Raw genomic sequence first — 7,505 nt, 5'->3', positions numbered from 1 at the left:
CAGTACATTTACTACACTTAATTTAGTGCAGAAACTAGCAGTAGAACACTGTTAGAATTTCCTGAAAGTTAAATATGTTGATATTTCAGTTCCTTCATGTCTTATTTCAATCTGACCTTTAGCATTTAATCCGGAAAACATTTCCTTAATGTCATACAGCCTTCTTATGCTACTGGACATTTTTTATGGTGTTGGGCATTTAACTCAGGGCCTCAAGCTGGCTAAATGTGCTCTACCACTGATCTACACCTCCAGCCCCAGTTCACCAAACTTTACAAAATTGATTTTGCTTAAGGGCAAAAGTATACTTACTATGCTACACTTTGTTAGAAAGATGGATATAAGAAAGCATATCAGGGGCTGGGGTTGTGGTTCAGTGATAGAGTGCTTGCCCAGCACATGTGAGAGTCACTGAGTTGGATCCTCAGCACCATAAAGATATTGTATCCAGAGCTGGGATTGTGGCTCAGTGGTAGAGCGCTCGTCTAGCACATGGGAGGCTCTGGGTTCGATCCTAAGCACCACATAAAAATAAATAAAGGTATTGTGTCCAACTACAATTAAAATATATATTAAAGATATTGTGTCCACCTACAATTAAAAAATTATATATATATAATTTTATATATATATATAATTATATATATATATATATATATATATATATATATATATATATATATATATATATAAAAAGCTGGAGCTTTAAGCAACTCTGAAAAACCAACGTATCACAAAAAGGATTAATGAGTAGCTCCGCTTAGCATTTTGGGAAAGAAAGAAAGAAAGCATACAGTTGTCTGCTTATTTGTCCAAAAGAAATTCAAGAAGAATTAACCAGAAACTAATGTGATTGATTTCCTTTGGGGGCAGGATGGGAAGAAGGGAAGGAATGGAAACTGGGTAAGCAGTAAGGAAGAAGTAGTGGCAATTCTTTTTTTATAAGTCTATTAGAACCACAGTAAATTAACACTTGCATTATCTCACACACTTAAATTTTTCTTTTTTTCTGGTAAGAACTTAAAATCTTTTAGTGCACTAAGGGATATAGATGAGAGGTAAAGCACTTACCTAACATGCACAAAGCCCTGCATTTAATTCCCAGTACTACATACACACAAAGAATCCTTTAAAAATCTGCTTTTGTCTGATGCAATGTTGAGAGCCTCAGCCAAAGGGGCCCCAGCAAACTTCCAGCTGCCGGCTGATGATTGGCTCACAGCGGCCCCAGCAACTTCTAGCTGATTGGCTCCTCTGCGGTGATGCTCATTGGTCTGTTTCCCTGCCCTTTCAGACCACGGAGCTGCTCATTGGGGGACTTCTTTGGCTCCGCCCATGTGACCCAGCCAATCGGCCTCAAGAGCAGGAGGATTGTGGGAGGTGGAGAGGCTGGGGTGGGGGTGAGAGGCTTGTGGGAAGCCGTTGGTCCAGTTGGGCTCTGAGGGTTTTTTCCTGAGGAGCTGTTTTGTTTGGCGTGTGTGGTTCTAAAAATAAAGTTAGTTTCTTTTGACAAGTGGCTCCTGAATTGTGCCCAGCCAGACTGTGGCAAAGCAGAATAGCACAATGTAATCCCAGAAACTCAGTAGGCTGAAGGCAGGAGAATCCCTGCAGGAAGCCATCTATAAAATACGTGATGACCTTCACTCTGCATGGAGCCAGAGAGGGATAGGCCTGGCCCTGGGAACTTTCCGTTGTTTTCCCGGTGTCAATAGATTGCCTAAAGCACGTGTACTTCCCCTCCACTCTGCTAGAAATGCCCCTCACAATAGTCCTGGAGATGGGTGTATCCTATTAAGAACTAAACAGCCCAGCTTTATCTTATTTTGGTGGAGAACATTCTATGGTAAGGCCTATGTAAATAAGGCAGGCAAAGGCTCCATTTATGTGGAGAAAGCTAGATCCGGCAGATTAGCGCCCCCCCCCTTCGCTTTTGAAACTACTTTATATATTCTGCATTTTTTTCACAGTTTTATTTGTCTTAGCCTTTATTTCTCAGCCAGCCCATTCCACTCAGGGTAACTTCATTCCCAGTACCAACATAGAACGTGGGCAGGAACTGGCACCTGAACGGGGACCCGTATCACGTGGAATTAAAACCTAACTGGTGGGTGTTTGGCCCTCTCTTTCTGGAAAAGTGTACTTGTTATTTAGCATATTGTGAATTAGTATATTGAGAGAGAGAGAGGAGAGAGGAAAGTTTTTTATTGTGGGACATTAAGCATGGGGAACTTTGTCTTCAGAGGAAAAAAAAATATTTTACAATTCTGAAGACAATAATAAAAAAAAAAAAAAAAGGAAAAAATATAAAAAGATCCCAGCTTACTCGGTTCTTAGAAACAGGGAAGTTTGCCCATGGTTTTGTGAAGAGGAATCACTTGATTTTCATACTTGGGGAAAAACTCAGTGAACGAGCTGCAAGCAGGATGCATCTCAGCTGACCTGCCCAGAAGTATAATCGAAAATATAGAAAAAAAGAATTGGACTACAATAGAGGATGTGTTTATTTTTGGACCAAGATATTGGTGATGGTCTCGGGAGACTTTAGATCCAAGCTGGTAACCCAAAGTACCTAAGACAGTGAGAAAAATTAACCCTGGAACAAAGTCACGCCCCATTTGTAACTATTGAAAGTAAAAAAAAAAAAAAACAGCCTTAGGGCAGAATCTAAGCTGGCTTCCTCCATTGCAGACAAAACCAGGAAAACAGCCTGCGGGCAGAGCCAGAGCCCAATTCGCTGTTCACAGCAAAAGGCCTGGAAACAGCTCAGATAAACTTTCATTAGGAAGAGAGGTGCAGGAAAAGGGGGGAAGGGCTGCACTGGGGGACTGGGAGGATGATTCTCAGTCAGAGGAAGAGTTGAATTGGAAGCAGACCTCCATAATTTGCATTTAAATGGTCCTGCTCCAGCCACTCTCCCTTGAGGAAGGCCTAGGCTTACACCCTGGAACCTGTCTGCCACAGACGTTTCCCCACTCCATGTGGTCTCAGAATCCATTACTGGAAGGAGAAGATATTTCAGGATTTAAACTGTTTCCAATTTTTGAGCAAATAAATGATTGAACAAAATCAATGTGTACGAATTTATACTGCCATTTTTTTCTTTCTTTTTGGAACTCAGGGGCACATCTGTGGAACCACAGAGCCACATCCCCAGCCCTATTTTGTATTTTATTTAGAGCCCAATTCTCACTAAGTTGCTTAGTGCCTCACCTTTGCTGAGGCTGGCTTTGAACTGAGATCCCCCTGCCCAGCCTCCCAAGCCCCTGGGATTACAGGCATGCACCACCGCACCCAGCTCTGTCATTTCTTTTCTTTCCTTTCTTTCTTTTTTTATTTTTTTTTTTAATTTTTAGATGTTGATGGACCTTTATTTTATTCATTCATTTATATGTGGTGCTGAGAATCGAACCCAGTGATTCACACATGCTAGGCAAGTGCTCTACCTCTGAGCCACAACCCCAGCCCCTCTGCCATTTTTTTTAAACATTAAAAGAATTAAAATTTGCTTGCTCCACATGGCCCGAAATTACCTTTTGTTCAAAGCCTGATAGAATCAATATCTAGTGAAGCTCTGCCACATTATGATTGGGTCACACTAGCAAAAGTGTGTCTTTCCAGAGGCGCATATTTACTGTGGAGGGCTAATTGTGTGGATTTCTGCTCCAAGCAGGCAGAAATTAATAGAAGGCATGGAATTAATATTATGGTAGACATGTTGACTAGTGCAGGACAATTTACTGATTGGGAACAACAGTTAAATTTTGATTTGCAAACTTATAATCAGATTAGTGCATATGTCAGAAGGGCATGGAGAGAATAGAATCTCTCTACCCCTGCTGTATCCTACATCATTAGAAAAATCAAAGCCATTGGTGGGATCATTCTGACAGCCAGCCACAACCCAGGAGACCTAATGGAGATTTTGGAATCAAATTTAATGTTTTTTTTTAACAGAGAACCTGCTCCAAAAGCAATTACTGATAAAATTTTCCAAATAGCAAAGCTATCAAACAGTATGAAATTTGCCCTGATCTGAAAGTGGACCTTGGTGTTCTGGCCAAGCAATAGTTTGACCTGGAAAACAAGTTAAAGCATTTCACAGTGGAAATTGTGAATTCAGTGGAAGTTTATGCCTCAATGCTGAGAAATATCTTTGGTTTCAATGCACTGAAAGAACTTCTTTCTGGTCCGAACAGGCTAAAGATCCATATGGATGCCATGCATGGAGTTGTGGACCCATAAAGAAGAATCTCTATGAAGAACTTGGCACCCCAGAAAATTCAGCAGTTAATTGTGTTCCCCCTGGGGCTGGGGATGTGTCTCAAGCGGTAGCACGCTGGCCTGGCATGCGTTCAGCCCGGGTTCGATCCTCAGCACCACATACAAACAAAGATGTTGTATCCGCCAAAAACTAAAAAATAAATATTAAAAAATTCTCTCTCTCTCTCTCTCTCTCTCTCTCTCTCTCTCTCTCTCTCTTTATTTTTTTTATTTATTTTTTTTGCAGACTACATATTTTAATTAAGATTAGTTTAATGGCATAATCCAGGTATAGTCATAACCTACATATAAACTGGTTGCCATACAATTAAATTACATACAAAGCCCTTCAGGATAGACACTTGGGAGTCAATATTCAATCACACTTTTATATAAGTACATATGATCTCAATGAACTTAAGTGACTCAATTTGACTATTTGAAGTTCACAACTGGACTTTAAAATGTATTACTGGTAGTATTTTAGGTTTAAAAGAATTTTGTATGCAAATCTGAGCTGCTTTCCTATTCTATCTCTGCAGTAGTAGAGAAGGGCCATATCTAAGAAGGGTGCGTTTAAAGGTATTCTATATTTTGGGGCATTTTGTTAAATTCTGAATCTCTTATTATTTTCCTCCAAATAGGAAGATTTCTCTGCTTGCTTGAAAGACCTTATAATATCTGAATGGAAAAAAGAACATCAAGACTAAAAGTCCTTTTCATTAGATGGAGCAAGTACACATATTTATCTAAAAACTGGTGATCTGGAGCATGGCGAAGAGGACAATGTATCAGTGCACTACTTAAAGCACTGTCTAGAAAAATTTGTGTTCCCCTGACCCCAGCTGACCAAGTGGAGACTATGAAGTCTGGAGAGCATGACTTTGGGCTGTGTTCAATGGAGATGGGAATCAAAACATGATTCTGGGCAAGCATGGGTTCTTTGTGAACCCTTTAGACTCTGTGGCTATCATTGCTGCCAATATCTGCAGCATTCCATATTTCCAGGGGACTAGGGTCTGTGGCTTTGCACGCAGCATGCCTATAAAAGGTACTCTGGACTGGGTGGCTAACGCTGCAAAGATGGCTTTGTATGAGACCCCCCAACTGGCTGGAAGTTTTTTTGGGAATTTGACGGATGCAAATAAACTGTCCCTTTAAGAGGACGAGGAGGACTTTGGCACTGATTCTGATCACATTTGTGAGAAAGGTGGACTATGGGCTCTCCATTCTTGCCACCTGCAAAGACAGTTCAAAGGACATTTGCAGAGATCATTGGAAAAAGTACAGCCTGAACTTCTTTACGAGGTATGATTACGAGGAGGTGGAAGCAGAGGGTGCAAGCAAGATGAGGAAGGATCTGGAGACTCTGATGTTTGCTCCTTTGTGGGGAAGCAGTTCTCTGCAAATGACAAAGTCTACACTTTGGAGAAAGCTGATAACTTTGAATACAGGGACCCCATGGAGGAAGCATTTCAAGAAATCAGGGCTTGTGAGTCATTTTTTGCAAACAGTTCTCACATCATCTTCCAACTAAATGGCACTGGGAATGCAGGGCCCACCATTCGACTATACATTGACAGCTTTGAGAAGGATGTTGCCAAAATCAATCAGAACCCCCAGGTCATGTCGTGCGCCCCTGCGCCCCCTCAACTTATTTCTATTGCTCTAAAGGTGTCCCAGTTCCAGGAGAAGACAAGATACACTGCACCCACTGTAATCACCTAGGAAGACCTGCCAGATGCTGTATGTCCTTCCATCCAGGACCTATCCATGTCATCTGATTGAAGAATATGGACAGAAACAAAGTGTATCTACCCAGATTTTTAGGATTTGATTTTTCCATTTTATAGTTGTTGATAAACAGCACATTGCAAAGCACTTCCAATTGAGTCCCCTCTGGAGCTGTGTGAGAGAGGGAAGAGGACCCACAGGCTTATGTCAGTTCCTTTTCATGCCCTTCTGCACTGAGGCTGTGTGGGTATCTCTCCTTAGCATCAGACACTGTTTACACTACAGTGCAAGGTGGAGGCTGAGCATCAGCGAGTGAGGCCAGCTTTCTTCTTTAGGATGTGCCTACAAAATGACAGCAGAAGTTCCATTCTCCTTGGTGAATATTTCCCCCAGTTTACTGTCTACATGTAATCCAATAAAATGTAATTTCCGGTGCCTTCTCTCCAATCAGTTTTCCTCTAAGTGAGACATACTTGTCTACAGATTCTGACTGGTTTTGTAGCACAGTCCCATTTGCACAGATATTTTGGTATATTAAAGCAGAATAAGAAACAAAAAACAATAAAAAAGGCTGGGGATGTTGCTCAGTGGTTAATTACCCAGGTTTAAGCCCCATTAATCTCCCACCCTTCCCCCAAAAAATCTATTCTTAGTGATTTTATAGTCACTATATTGTCTTGAATTTATTGCTTCTTGTCTAACTGCAATTTTGTATAATTTGACCAACTTTTTTTGCAAAAATGCTCTTCCTATAAAAGTTCTTGATTTATTCTTCATACAAGTTGTTTGCTAATTCTATCATGAATGTCTTCCTTCAGACTACTACTTACCTTTTCACTTTCTTCAGAATCTCCTCTTTAAAGAAAAATTCTTGATTTTAATACATTCAAATTTGTTGATATTTTATTTTTATTTATTTATTTTTTATTCATTTTTGTGGTACTGGGATTTGAACCCAGAGGGCTCTACCACCAACCTATACCCTTAGCCCTTCATTATTTTTCTTTTGAGACAGGGTTGACTGACCTTGAGGAGGCAAACCTTCTGCCTCAGCCTCCTAAATCACTGGGATTATAGCTATGCACCACTGCATCCTGCTAAATTTATCAATCTTTTATAATAATGCTTTTTTTTTTTAAGAGAGAATGAGAGAGGAGAGAGAGAGAGAGAATTTTTTTTTTTTAAGAGTGAGAGAGAGGGAGAGAGTGGGAGAGAGAGAGAGAATTTTAATATTTATTTTTTAGTTCTCGGGGGACACAACATCTTTGTTGGTATGTGGTGCTGAGGATCGAACCCGGGACGCACGCATGCCAGGCAAGCGCGCTACCGCTTGAGCCACATCCCCAGCCCGAGAGAGAGAATTTTTAATATTTATTTTTTAGTTCTCGGCGGACACAACATCTTTGTTGGTATGTGGTGCTGAGGATCGAACCCGGGCCGCACGCATGCCAGGCGAGCGCGCTACCGCTTGAGCCATATCCCCAGCCCTATAATTATGCTTTTAATGTTGG

At 40.9% G+C, this 7,505-nt stretch overlaps 1 pseudogene; it reads left to right on the top strand.

Annotated features, from left to right (window-relative positions):
- The first annotated feature begins 2,110 nt into the window (after positions 1–2,110).
- On the top strand, positions 2,111–6,441 carry LOC101954856 (phosphoglucomutase-1 pseudogene; annotated as a pseudogene).
- The last annotated feature ends 1,064 nt before the right edge of the window (positions 6,442–7,505 follow it).

The sequence above is a fragment of the Ictidomys tridecemlineatus genome, chromosome 5 (assembly GCF_052094955.1).
Source record: "Ictidomys tridecemlineatus isolate mIctTri1 chromosome 5, mIctTri1.hap1, whole genome shotgun sequence".
Taxonomy (NCBI): Eukaryota; Metazoa; Chordata; class Mammalia; order Rodentia; family Sciuridae; genus Ictidomys; species Ictidomys tridecemlineatus.
The sequence above is the reverse complement of the archived record's forward strand: the minus strand, read 5'-3'. Positions and strand labels throughout refer to the sequence as shown.